The sequence below is a fragment of the Mytilus edulis genome, chromosome 11 (genome assembly GCF_963676685.1).
Source record: "Mytilus edulis chromosome 11, xbMytEdul2.2, whole genome shotgun sequence".
NCBI classification, from domain to species: Eukaryota; Metazoa; Mollusca; class Bivalvia; order Mytilida; family Mytilidae; genus Mytilus; species Mytilus edulis.
This window is the reverse complement of record NC_092354.1, coordinates 36,423,169-36,436,202: the sequence shown is the minus strand read 5'-3', so window position 1 is coordinate 36,436,202 and position 13,034 is coordinate 36,423,169. Positions and strand designations below refer to the sequence as shown.

The following is a 13,034-nucleotide window of genomic DNA, read 5'->3' as shown; positions in this document are numbered from 1 at the left end:
TTGCTTTTTGCTTATTATCTGAAACTGAGACTATTATAACACATAACCTCAGTCTTAAAACATGTAAAAGGCGAGATCATCGGACTCACCGTTGCACACACTTTCACATAGAAGATCATCAAGTTGAACTATATGTAAAAGACAAAGAAATAGCTCGTAGAACATTTTAAGAGAGGGCACAACCAATATATAAACTCAATGATAATGACATACTAATACAAAATTAACAATTACTAATCTAGTATAACTGATCGTTAACCCCCCTTTATAGATGATCCATATTTTCATATGTAGAACAGGTGCTCTCTTTATATATAGTACTGCTTCTCCTTCCACCATTGGGCATCTAACCATAGTTACATGCTGAGCTCTGCCTCAAGTGCTCTCTATTTTACTATCCACACCGATATGTGTCCACACTTGTAATTTTTTTTTCTTTTCGGAAAATACTCATTTCCATTCGGAACTTAGCTAGATCTACCACGATGTTGATGATGGGGCGCGGCCATTATCTCTCACTGGAACAGATAGTAGGTAACCAGACATTTTCAATGTAAATCTATCCTATTCTAAAAGATAAATTCCACAGTTATAGGGATGAAACTTTAAGCAATACAAGTACATTAATCAGGAGTAATAGGGAGTTTCACCATATATATAGCTAGTGGAGAAGAAGATAAAATTGTATAAAAAATCAGTTAATCTATTTTGGAGTTTTTGTCCCCTTTATAATGCTTTTTATCAGTTTTTTTACTGTGACCACGATATGTTTAGGAGCTAGATTAAAAGTTTACTGAGCTGGAAAATGGATCAGCATGACAATATGTATTATTTTTGACTGAAATTTGGAGAAAAGTCTATAAACCTGTTTTGGAGTTATTGCCCCTGAAATAATATACATTTCCAGTTTTTTAGCTTTTTCCATGAAAAAATAGGAGCTCAGGTGAAAATTAAACATGTAAAAAGGTTCAACCTAACAAGATGAATATATATCCTAAAAAATTGGTGAATATTTGGTCCCGGTCACTGGTGTCAACTTATATTTGAAGTTGCACTGGAAACTTTGTTATAAACAATGTCATAATATCTATACCTGTAGGAACACATATTCTATACCATTTATTCCGTGCGGAACATATACTGTAATTTTTATTCCTCTGGAAATAATATTCCAGAATATTTTTCTTTTCGGAACTTAAATTTATATGAAGGAACTTCTATTCCGTGACACCCCCTGTTTCGATATAATCTTTTTATCAACTTGTACTATACTTTTATTCACACATTTTTTGTTGTTATTTTGAAAACATTTTTTAAATATATACATTAATTTAAAGAGAATAATTGGCATGTCAGTGATTACCAATGAGACAACTCTTCACAATAAATGACATAGAAACTAATAACTATAGGTCACTAACACTGTACAGTCTTCAACAATAGAGGGGGGATAGGAGGGGTCTTGATCCTGAAATCCCGGACTTGAAAAAACGAAATCCCGAGGTCCCGAATTTAAATAAAGCAAATCCCGACATCCTGAAATCCGAAAAAAAGGATTCCCGGATCCCGAAAGGGTCAATCCCGAAATCCCGAGCTTAAAAACACCCGATCCCGGAGTCCCGATAAAGGTCCTATCCCCCCTCACAATAAGAAAAGTCCTTTAAAATGCATAGTCCACTATGTCATGTATGTTGATTTTTTACTTCTTTTTTTCAGTTTTGGCTGTTATCTGAAAGTTATACATGTTATAGGAGCTTAAAGCTAAACCTGTAAATTGCAAAAAAATATATAAAAGTCTGAATTAGCAAACTGGTGATTTTATTCTTCAGGTGAGCAACACAGGCACAGATATAACTCTTGTTTGTCTTTTTAAAAATTGTTGTGTCTATTTTTGATTGCCATATTTGCATCTTCTCCCCCTTTTTTACATCCTTCAATGAATATCATGATTCTTAATAGTTAATTTCTTTCCTTCCATATTAAAATAAGGAGATGTGGTTGATGATTGCTAGTATATACCATGTATACATGTTTCCTTCAGCATTTAGAAAAACTTGTTATACATGTACCATATGGTTGGCTATAACAGCATTGTACCAAAATGTGAACTTTAGAGAAAACTTGAGGTCTAATCTATAATAGTTTGACAACCATTTAAAAAATCTGGTTTTTATGTTATTATACAAAACATCACTAACATGTTAAATGACAGCGACTTGTAAAACATTGAATGAGTGATATGAGTACGTTACAGTAATCATGTTCATTGAACAATATATAGTTCTGTTACCATTCATACATTTGACTGATGAAAAACTTGACAGTAACATTCAGTGAATGGTATAAAAGTTAACAACTATAGGTCACTAGATATATAAGAAGATGTTATATGAATGCCAATTAAACAACTCTCCATCCAAGTCACTATTTTTAAAAGTAAATCATTATAGGTCAAAGTACTATAACTTCAACATTGAGCTTTGGCTTACACCAAACAGCAAGCTATAAAGGGCCCCAAAAATGACAAGTGTGAAACCATTCAAATAGAAAAACCAACAGTCTAATCTACCGGGGTATATAAAAATCGAGAAAGACTTATGAACCTCATCAACAAATGGCAACCACTAAACATCATGTTCCTGACTAGTAAAGGTGCAAACAAATGCAGCTGGATTGAACATTTTGATAGGTACCAACCTTCACCCTTATCCATGTTATCTGAAACAACAGTGTAACATCACAACATAGACAGACACTGAACATATGTATAATGCCTTCAACAATGAACAAAACCCATGCCATGCATAGTCAACTTAAAAAGGTCCTGAAATAACAAATGTAAAACAATTCTAAGGAGAAAAACTGAATTACCTGATTTATGTATAAAACAAAATAAATGAAAGAATAGATGTTAAAGACATTTATTTAACCAGGTTTGTTTATTTGTCCAATATATATTAAATATGATAAAACAAAGATTTTTTTACACTACAAACATGTATTCATGGTATAAAATTTAGATTTGATGTCATTTATATCCTACATTTGTACATGTGATTTACAAAATTTGATCTTTTCTAGTATTGAGAGTTAATTTCCACCAAACTCAAATACAAAACAGCTGTTTACTTGAAACACATGAAATTCAGGAAAGGCACTTTAAAATCTGATTTATGATAGAGCGTCAAGTATGATAAAAGATGTAAATGAGTGAACATGGTGAAAATATAAATGAAAATATATATTTTTCACTATACATGTATATTGGTGGATACCCCCATTTTATAATGGCCTCCCATGAACACCAAGTATGTTTAAATTGATCATCCCTAATAGACATCCCTAATGGAAAAAAGCATACCTAACCTCTACTTGTTTCAAGCTTTACCTCAAAGGAAAATTTACTCATTCAAATTTTATGAAAACATTGTGTTCATACATTAGTTCCACTACATCTTTTAGGAGAGATCTGGAAACTAATTTGTATAAATTGAAATCTTTATCATACATTTCAGGTCAACCTTCTCATTTATAGTGGCAGAATATATAATTACTATTAACTGACGAAAAATAAAGGAACTGTTGAAAATGCATGGAGAAATTTGTTGGGCAAGGACAGACATAAAGCTTAACATCAGAAAACCTCTGGATTCTCGGAACTGTTTATCACATTGACATTATCAACATGATCAAATCAGATAGGTTTTAAAAAAGTATATATTGTGAAAGACTTTAAACCTTTCACAAAATATCTTACTACTAAAAATGCTAGCAAGTATTGAACTGTTCCTGACACGCAATTATTATTATACCCCTTATCTTGAAAAGATGGGGCATTTATTGATGCACATGATTGTCAGTATGCTGTCTGTCAACCATTAAAAATTTTAGTTTTATGATGATGATTACAGTATCACTTGACCAAATCTGATGAAATTTAAACATCTTGGATAATACTTTATACTGGTCAAGTTTGAATATGATAGCTTTGATGTTTATTGTTCAAGAGTTATGACTAAATATGCCCCTTATATAATTATCCACGACCACCTTGAAAGTTTTTTAAAATCTCTTGCCAATTTTTTTTTAAGTTCTTTAAGAACACAATGCAAGTTAATGGTTCATGAATGGCAGATCAAGTTAATTTTGACATTTACTGTTTTAAGAGTTATTACCCTTATTTACCTAAAAATTCAGATTTATTTTGTGTTTCTTGTTAATAATGCACCATTTGAAAAAATCTTTTTTCAATTTTATTATAATTTAACACAAGCATGACAAGTGAGGAAACTTAAAATACTGGTCACATTCAATTGTGATTTTGGTTTGCGACAACTTAAAAATCCTAGTATGAATTATATATATAGAGTATATAAAATGTTATTCTGCAACATACACCTGTATTCCCAACTCTATTCTAGGCTTGAAGAATTTTCAGTTTCACTTGACATGAGTGCATGCAGGATGATTTCAGCTTTAATCAACACACAGTACTGGGAAGAAGTTAAGACACACCATGTGGTATATGCTTACATTTTGTCTGTCAGAGATGAAATAGTGAAGAAAAAAACAAGCCTGACTAGGAAATGTGACATTGATCCACTTACGACAAAGATTTCAGTTTATTGTCCATTGACCGGCATGTGATTAGGTATAGTCTTACCGGTACTTTGGATACCATGCTTTTGTGTCTTCCACTACTATTGGGAGCTGTTGGGTGTGTGTATGATTAATGGAAGAAACCACCAATCACAACAAAACTAAAATGAAACTTATTTCTCTTATTTTTTTGTGTTTATTTATAAATAAATAACTGCATATCTTAAATTTTTAAAGAAAATCGTAATATTTAATAGTTTTCTGAAAGTTGTATGTTTATTTATGGTAACAACTTAACATCATATATGTAAACCAACTTATTTTTCAGGGATAGTAGATTTTGTGTAAAGCCCTTTCCAGCTGACTTAATAGCAATTTATTCTTGTGATTTTCAACCAAAATGCTATTGATTTCTGTTAGGAAAGACCCAAATTTTAGTTAATCCTGACAATTTTCATTCCAATTAAATGCCTTGGGTTGAACAATATCAAATTACCTAGTAAGACTGGCTTTTTCTTCCCTGCTTTACCTCTGACAGACAACATATGTGCCTTTTCTTTCTTTCTTAAACTCACAAAAGTTTCAAAAGTAATAGTCTACAAAAATAAGTTGTGTACAGTTTTGTAGATTTAGGATCTTCTTTCAATTATACATTTATTACACACTTTTTAATTACAGTGATATATTATATAATGGAAAGTTAAAGCTGGAAGTAAGGTGCATACCATGAAAGTACCTGACAAGTGGACTTGCAAGATCTGGTGTAAGTGAACATTTGTGAATTGTTGAAGAAGCACAATAAAAGAAGTCCATGAAGTTTTTGAAGATCTTGTTGTCAGGTTAATTTCAAGTCATCCCTTTCATGCTTTACACATTTGTTTGCCTTAATTGATATATCCCCATTGATCATTGTTGATTGACATATAACTTGATACCAGCTAAAACACAAGTCACCTAAAATTGGATTGCCATGAAATCTTAACTTGTTGAAATAGTGTCCATGGCTTTGTGCTTTGAACAATTAGTCCAATTAAAACTTTCAACAGGTTGTCAACTATATTAAGCAAACATATTCAACAAGTGACAAATAATATCAAAAATATTTTAACACCCTCAGCACTTTTATAATATGTACAATATCAGAATTATTAAAATTTATGTTATTTGTCCAATGATTTAACAAAAAAATTTATGAGGTTCAGTAGTTTGATTGATTTGAAATAAGATATCAAATATCAGAATGTCAACTGAAGAAAATGTAGAGAGTGCACAGAAAATTTATAAGAAAATGTAGAGAATGCACAGACAAAATAAGAAAATATATGGATTCACAGAAACAATAGTTGTATAATCATGTATATAGGAATAATAGGTATAATATTAAGACTTCTAATTCTGGATACTATTTTTTGTTTGCAGAAATCAGAGATGTATTGAATAGATTTTAAATGGCACTGTTAAATCTGACACAAAATAATCTAATAGATGTTATTTTATTTTTTTCAGTATCTGACTTTATTGGTAGATGTAATTGAATACATGTAGTTTAATAAACCAGCTCCAGAAAATCTAGATCATTGTTCCAATACTCCAGCAAAAAGATTTATCATTAGAATTCCAGGAAGTCACAACAAATTTATTTTATGGTTTGATCCTAAACACTATCATCATTGCAATGGGTTTAATATTATACCAGGCTCTGGAGTCTGAGGAAAGGAAAGTTATTTTCCTTAGTTTACTGTTAAAATAGAGAACCTGAATAATGAAAAGAAGCTTTTTTTTGGCATGTGATAGTAATTATTTTATTGAAGTTGTATACTGGGTTTACCCTGCATCCATTTTCTTCTTGCCACGCCTTTGGCTAATGCTTTAAGTGGTTTTCATGAAACTTTGATGAATTATTTATTTCTATTGAAATGAGCTACCTTTCGTTTGATAGAAATTTTAGATTTTACTTTTCCTAGCTATGGGGATTTTTTTGTTAAAAAAAGGGGGATTTTCCTGTTTTCGGACAAGAATTCATAAGTGCTTTGAGCAGTTTCATGGAACTTTGATGACTGCTTTATTTCTATTGATGTGAGCTCCCTTAAGCTTTTTTTTTTTATAAATTTCTGATATGAAATATAGGCATTATAGAAGGTTATAAATGAGAGGCATATAATGTGCTCATTGCACTGCTGTATATTTAACTAGTTCATTGTAAATTCTATTTCTCAAATTAGGTTTGTGTGTAACATCTTTTTTATTGGTTTTTTTTTTCTTAAAAGTTCCTCTTGCTCATTTTTCTCTTACTTATTTAATTGTATTTTATTGTAAACTTTAAGTTTTTAATCAATTGTAACCTGTTGACTATTTTTTTTAAACATCATTTATGGCATTTAACTATTTATTGTATATATTCTAACTATTTTGTTGTGATGTTTTTTTGTTGTTGTAAACTTTGATATGTGAGAAACTGTGAGTGAATAAATGTCCCTTGTTTCATTGTCGCATGTTTTGTATCTTTAAGTAGAAATCAGGTATTCTTAAAACAAAACATTTATTTAATCTGAACTTCCAACCTCATTTAGTTTCCACATTTATGAAATTTATATCAAAGGTTTATACATGTATCAGCAATGTCTCATCCAAATATATCTGTTTTCAGTGATTGTGATGAATTTTATATTATATATCTGTTTTCTTTAAAATATGTAGAACTAGGTATCTAGTTTTCTTGTATGAAGTAATATGTTATGTTACGTTAATTTCAAGGTTAATTAATTTAACTTTGATATTTATTTTTTTCACTATGAAATCAAAAATACTTGACATATTGAATATGTTTTTATTATGGAAAATTTTAGTACAATATTTTTTATGCCCCCACCTACGATAGTAAAGGGGCATTATGTTTTCTGGTCTGTGCGTCCGTTCGTCTGTCTGTCCGTTCGTCCATCTGTCCCGCTTCAGGTTAAAGTTTTTGGTCAAGGTAGTTTTTGATGAAGCTGAAGTCCAATCAACTTGAAACTTAGTACACTGGTTGCTTATGGTATGATCTTTCTAATTTTTAGACCAAATTTGACTTTTGACCCCAAATTTCAAGGTCCACTGAACATAGAAAATGAAAGTGCAAGTTTGACATTAAAGTTTTTGGTCAAGGTAGTTTTTGATGAAGCTGAAGTCCAATCAACTTGAAATTTAGTACACATGTTGCTTATGACATTATCTTTCTAATTTTAAAGCCAAATTAGATTATTTACCCAATTTCATGGTCCATTGAACATGGAAAATGATAGTGCGAGTGGGGCATCCGTGTACTTTGGACACATTCTTGTTTTAGTTCATGTTAATTAAGTTTATAACAGTTTATTATTATTACTAGTTTACTTAAAGGCACACATTGTATGCAACAAGAGCAACACAATATAGTATACAAAATGATAAATTGGTCAATAAATATGACAAGAGAAGAAAAAAACACAACCCTTTTATCACTAGGGGTGGGAAAGAGGTTTTAAGTATTTGTGAAATATGGTCAGGATTATGTACTAGCATAGGACAAAAAATTTCCAGATAGATATAGTATTAGTATAGGGTTTATGTACTTTGCATTGAAGCTAATATTGACCTGGTTTTACGAATCAGGTTTGTCAGTTCTGTTCCGCTTACACTTTTCCGTTGTTTTGATGTCAGACTATTTCATGGGCAAAAACTCAATCAATACTTATAAGTGTCATATTTTATGCTTCAGTCAAAAATGAGAATTATATTTATTGTTGCTTTAAGGGTATAATATGTGTTAGGATTATGTTTTCTATTGAAGATTTGGGAGTGATGTTTAATGAGTATTTCTGATGGTATATATGCTACGTAGAAATTAAATTTGTAGTTGCCTTTTCAATAAAGCAATCATTTACTATTATGAAGTTTTTGTGTTTGTTGCCAATCTCAAATGGTTTTAACAGCGAAAGCAGAACAGTAGTAATAAAAACAAATTGACCACAGCAAGTATTCTAGTAATTAAAGTAATAAGTAAAAAGCTGCTTTGGTCATGATGTTCATAATGGCACCATCTTCCCTATTTTGATGATTAAAAAATCTTGTATTTCCTTGATGTACAATCAAACAATTTGTGTACAAGTCAAATACAACTTCCAGTTGCTTGTTAACAGTAAAGAATACTACCACAGCAGAGTAGATCAAACAGGACTTTTCTGAATATTAATTTCAAAAATTAAAATCTATTTTAGTTAAAATGATAAAATCCCAATAATAAATATGCGCAATAATTTCTGAATTTACAGTATATGAAATTAGGGTTTTCAAACCACTCCTTTTTTAAGTGAATGGTTCAAGAATGAATCGTGTAATATATATTATCTGCACATCCATGAAACAAAGCCATGATCAGCTAGCAAAGAAATTAATTTCTCATACAGATAAAATATGGAATAAGTGATTAATGTAGGTAAATTTTTAGGACAACTTACTCTTTTAACATGTTTATGACTGCAAACATTTGCAATCATAAAATGGTATGGCTATTTAAATGGTGTTTAAAAGAAAAATCAAAGTCTTTGATTCTTGGGATTATGAAAAATGCTGGATCTAACTGCACATTTAGATTTTTGACCCCACTTTAAATTGGTCCATATTAAAGTCCAAAGGATCCAAATTGTTTGATTTCAACAAATATTTAATATGTGGTGTCCCTTTTAAGATGCTGAATCTTAAGTGAATTTAGACATTGATTTTTTATCCCAATTTTCAAATTAACTGGTCCATATTGAGGTCTGAAGGGTCCAAAATTGAAGATAAATGGACTTCATCAAAAATTGAATTCTTCGGATTGTTAGATATATTGAATTAAAACTTGTGTTTAGATTTGTGATTTTGGGCCAAATTTTCAAAAAAAAATTCAAATATTGGGTCCATTTGATATGTTGAATCTTATTGTGAAATAAGACTTTAATTTTTGGGCTTACTGAGCAAATTTATGGCAAGCCGTTTTGCTATTTATTATAACTTCATTAAATCTCATAAACTTTATTAGATATCTTATATAGTTTATAATGTATATTATATAGTTTATAAGATATCTTCTTTAGTTTATAAGATATATTATAAAGTTTATGAGATACCTTAAATAGTTTATGAGATATCTTATATAGTTTATGAGATATCTTATATAGTTTGTAAGAAATCTCATATAATTTTCTTTATACGATATCTCATAATTTTCTTTATAAGATATCTCATATACTTTGAAAGATATCTTTTAAAGTATTATTAGATATCTTGTAAACTATATTTTTTTTTATATCATATATGAGATGTTTTATAAGATATCTCCTTAAATATACAACATATCTTATATATTACATGAGATTTCTTGAAATTTTAATTAATAGTAAAACAGTTTGCCATACATATTGGTCCGTTTTGAGGTCCAACAGGTCCTAAAATTAAATTTTGTATGATGAACACAAGGTGTTTTGTTATATTGTGAATCCATGGACCTGTATGTTTCTGCTGAATCTAACCATATATTTATAGGTGCATCGAAGGTATGGATTAACTTAAAACATGTAATGTTCTTTATTCAGATGATGTTTGCATGCAGGCACTATGATGCAGAATATTTGACGAGGGCAAAACAGCACTCTAAAACTATCGTGCAATGTCAGTTTGGTATGAAAGCGTGAAAATGGTGAGATGATACAGACTAATATTCAGCACTCAAACCTACATTAGGGATTTAGAATTCCTTTCACAAATTTTTTTTTGGGGAAAGTGGTAAGTTTGGTTGATTTAATTTAATTTATCAATAGTTATCAAAAGTACCAGGATTAAAATGTAGTACGCCAGTCTACATAAGACTCATCAGTGGCGCTCATGTCAAAATATTTATAAAGCCAAACAAGTAAAAAATTGAAGAGCATTGAGGATCCAAAATTCCAAAAAGTTGTGCCAAATGTGGCTAAGGGTAATCTATGCCTGGAATAAGAAAATCCTTACTTTTTCGAAAAATTCAAAAGTTTTGTTTACATGAAATTTATAAAAATGACCACATTATTGATACTCATGTCAACACCGAAGTTCCAGGGATTAAGCTCAAAATTGCTCGTCATAGGACTGGACCTTCAGTAATAACTGAAAAGCTTAGTGACATATCGTTTAAAGTGACGTGTGCTAAGAATTCTCCAGAAGTAATTGTTCATGGTGATATTTTAAAACCATATTTGGGATCTAAAATAATTGTTTGGTTTAATCAACAAGACGCCCGTCCTGATATGTCCGAGCAACAGCCTGTTGAATTTCCGGATTTAGCCAAATTTACAGCTGATGTCGATGATAGAAATAGTTCTGTGAGCGAAATTCTACCAAGAATTATTAGACAAAAGAGAAATATGTCCGCTTGAAATAATACCGGTTTCGGCAAATGATGGCGAAAATCATTCTGATACATGCCCGACTAACCAGTGACAGGTCTGTTTTTACTGTCAATACAATTATCATTAGAATATGGTAGATTTCTAAAATTATCAAAAGAGGTATACATTTTTAGGCAAGTGTAGAAAAAATATTATTAAACCAATGACCGGTCTGTTTTTACTGTCCATATAATTATCTATAGAATATGGTCGATTTCTTAAAATATCAAAAAAGTTATCAAATGTATAGGCAAATAAAAAAAGATATTAAACCAATGACAGGTCTGTTTTTACTGTCAATATAAGTATCTATAGAATACGGTCAATTTCTAAAACTATCAAAAAAGGTTTCAAATTTTAGGCAAATGTAGAAAAAAATATTATTAAACCAATTACAGGACTGTTTTTACTGTCAATATAATTATCTATAGAGTATGGTCCATTTCTAAAATTATCAAAAACGTTATCAAATTTATAGGCAAATGTGGAAAAAATACTGTTGAACCAATATCAGGTCTGTTTTTACTGTCAATATAAATATCTATAGAATATGGTCGATTTCTAAAATTATCAAAAACGTTATTAAATATATAGCCAAATGTAGAAAAAATATTATTAAACCAATGACAGGTCTGTTTTTACTGTCAATATAATTCTCTATAGAATATGGTCGATTTCTAAAATTGTCAAAAAAGGTATAAAATTTTAGGCAAACGTATAAATAATATTTTTAAACCAATGACAGGTTGTTTTTACTATCAATATCATTATCTTTTGAATGTGGTAGGTTTCTTAAATTATCAAAAACGTTATCAAATTTATAGGCAAATGTACAAAAAAATATTATTAAACCAATGACAGGTCTGTTTTACTGTCAATATTATTATCTATAGAATATGATCGATTTCTTAAATTATCAAAAAAATATCAAATTTTAGGCTAATGTAGAAAAAAACATTATTAAACCAATGACAGATCTGTGTTTACTGTCAATATAAATACCTATAGAATATGGTAGATTTCTAAAATTATCAAAAAATGTATAAAATTTTAGGCAAGTGTAGAAAAAATATTATTAAACCAATTACAGGTCTGTTTTTACTGTCAATATAATTATCTATTGAATATGGTCAATTTCTTCAATTATCAAAAAAGTTATTAAATTTATAGGCAAATGTTAAAAAAAATTATTAAAATAATGACAGGTCTGTTTTACTGTCGATATAAGTATCTATAGAATATGGTCGATTTTTAAAATTATCAAAAACGGTATCAAATTTATAAGCAAATGTAGAAAAAATATTATTAAACAAATGACAGGTTTGTTTTCACTGTCAATATAATTATCATCAGAATACGGTTGATTTCTAAAACTATTAAAAAAGTTATCAAATTTATAGGCAAATGTAAAAAAAAATAATAGTAAACCAATGACAGGTCTGTTTTTACTGTCAATATAATTCTTTATAGAATATGGTCTATTTCTAAAATTATCAAACAAGTTATCAAATTTATAGGCAAATGTAGAAAAGATATTACTAAACCATTGACAGGTCTGTTTTTACTCTCGATATAATTCTCTATAGAATATGGTTGATTTCTAAAATTATCAAAAAAGATAACAAATGTATAGGCAAATATAGAAAAAAAAATTAACCAGTGACAGGTCTGTTTTTACTGTCAATACAATTATCATTAGAATATGGTAGATTTCTAAAATTATCAAAAGAGGTATACATTTTTAGGCAAGTGTAGAAAAAATATTATTAAACCAATGACCGGTCTGTTTTTACTGTCCATATAAATTTCTATAGAATATGGTCGATTTCTTAAAATATCAAAAAAGTTATCAAATGTATAGGCAAATAAAAAAAGATATTAAACCAATGACAGGTCTGTTTTTACTGTCAATATAAGTATCTATAGAATACGGTCAATTTCTAAAACTATCAAAAAAGGTTTCAAATTTTAGGCAAATGTAGAAAAAAATATTATTAAACCAATTACAGGTCTGTTTTT

At 29.5% G+C, this 13,034-nt stretch overlaps 1 long non-coding RNA gene across 3 annotated transcripts; it reads left to right on the top strand.

Annotated features, from left to right (window-relative positions):
• Positions 1-347: 347 nt before the first annotated feature.
• LOC139495521 (uncharacterized) lies at positions 348-8,503 on the top strand. 3 transcript variants are annotated; one of them, XR_011657380.1, is made up of 6 exons: positions 348-534; positions 1,717-1,829; positions 3,516-3,713; positions 4,422-4,651; positions 5,278-5,438; positions 6,106-8,503. It is a non-coding gene; the product is annotated as an uncharacterized lncRNA (long non-coding RNA). The 3 variants fall into 3 exon arrangements; XR_011657379.1 differs by having other exon boundaries at positions 354-534; positions 5,278-5,362; XR_011657381.1 differs by lacking the exon at positions 3,516-3,713 and having other exon boundaries at positions 356-534; positions 5,278-5,362.
• The last annotated feature ends 4,531 nt before the right edge of the window (positions 8,504-13,034 follow it).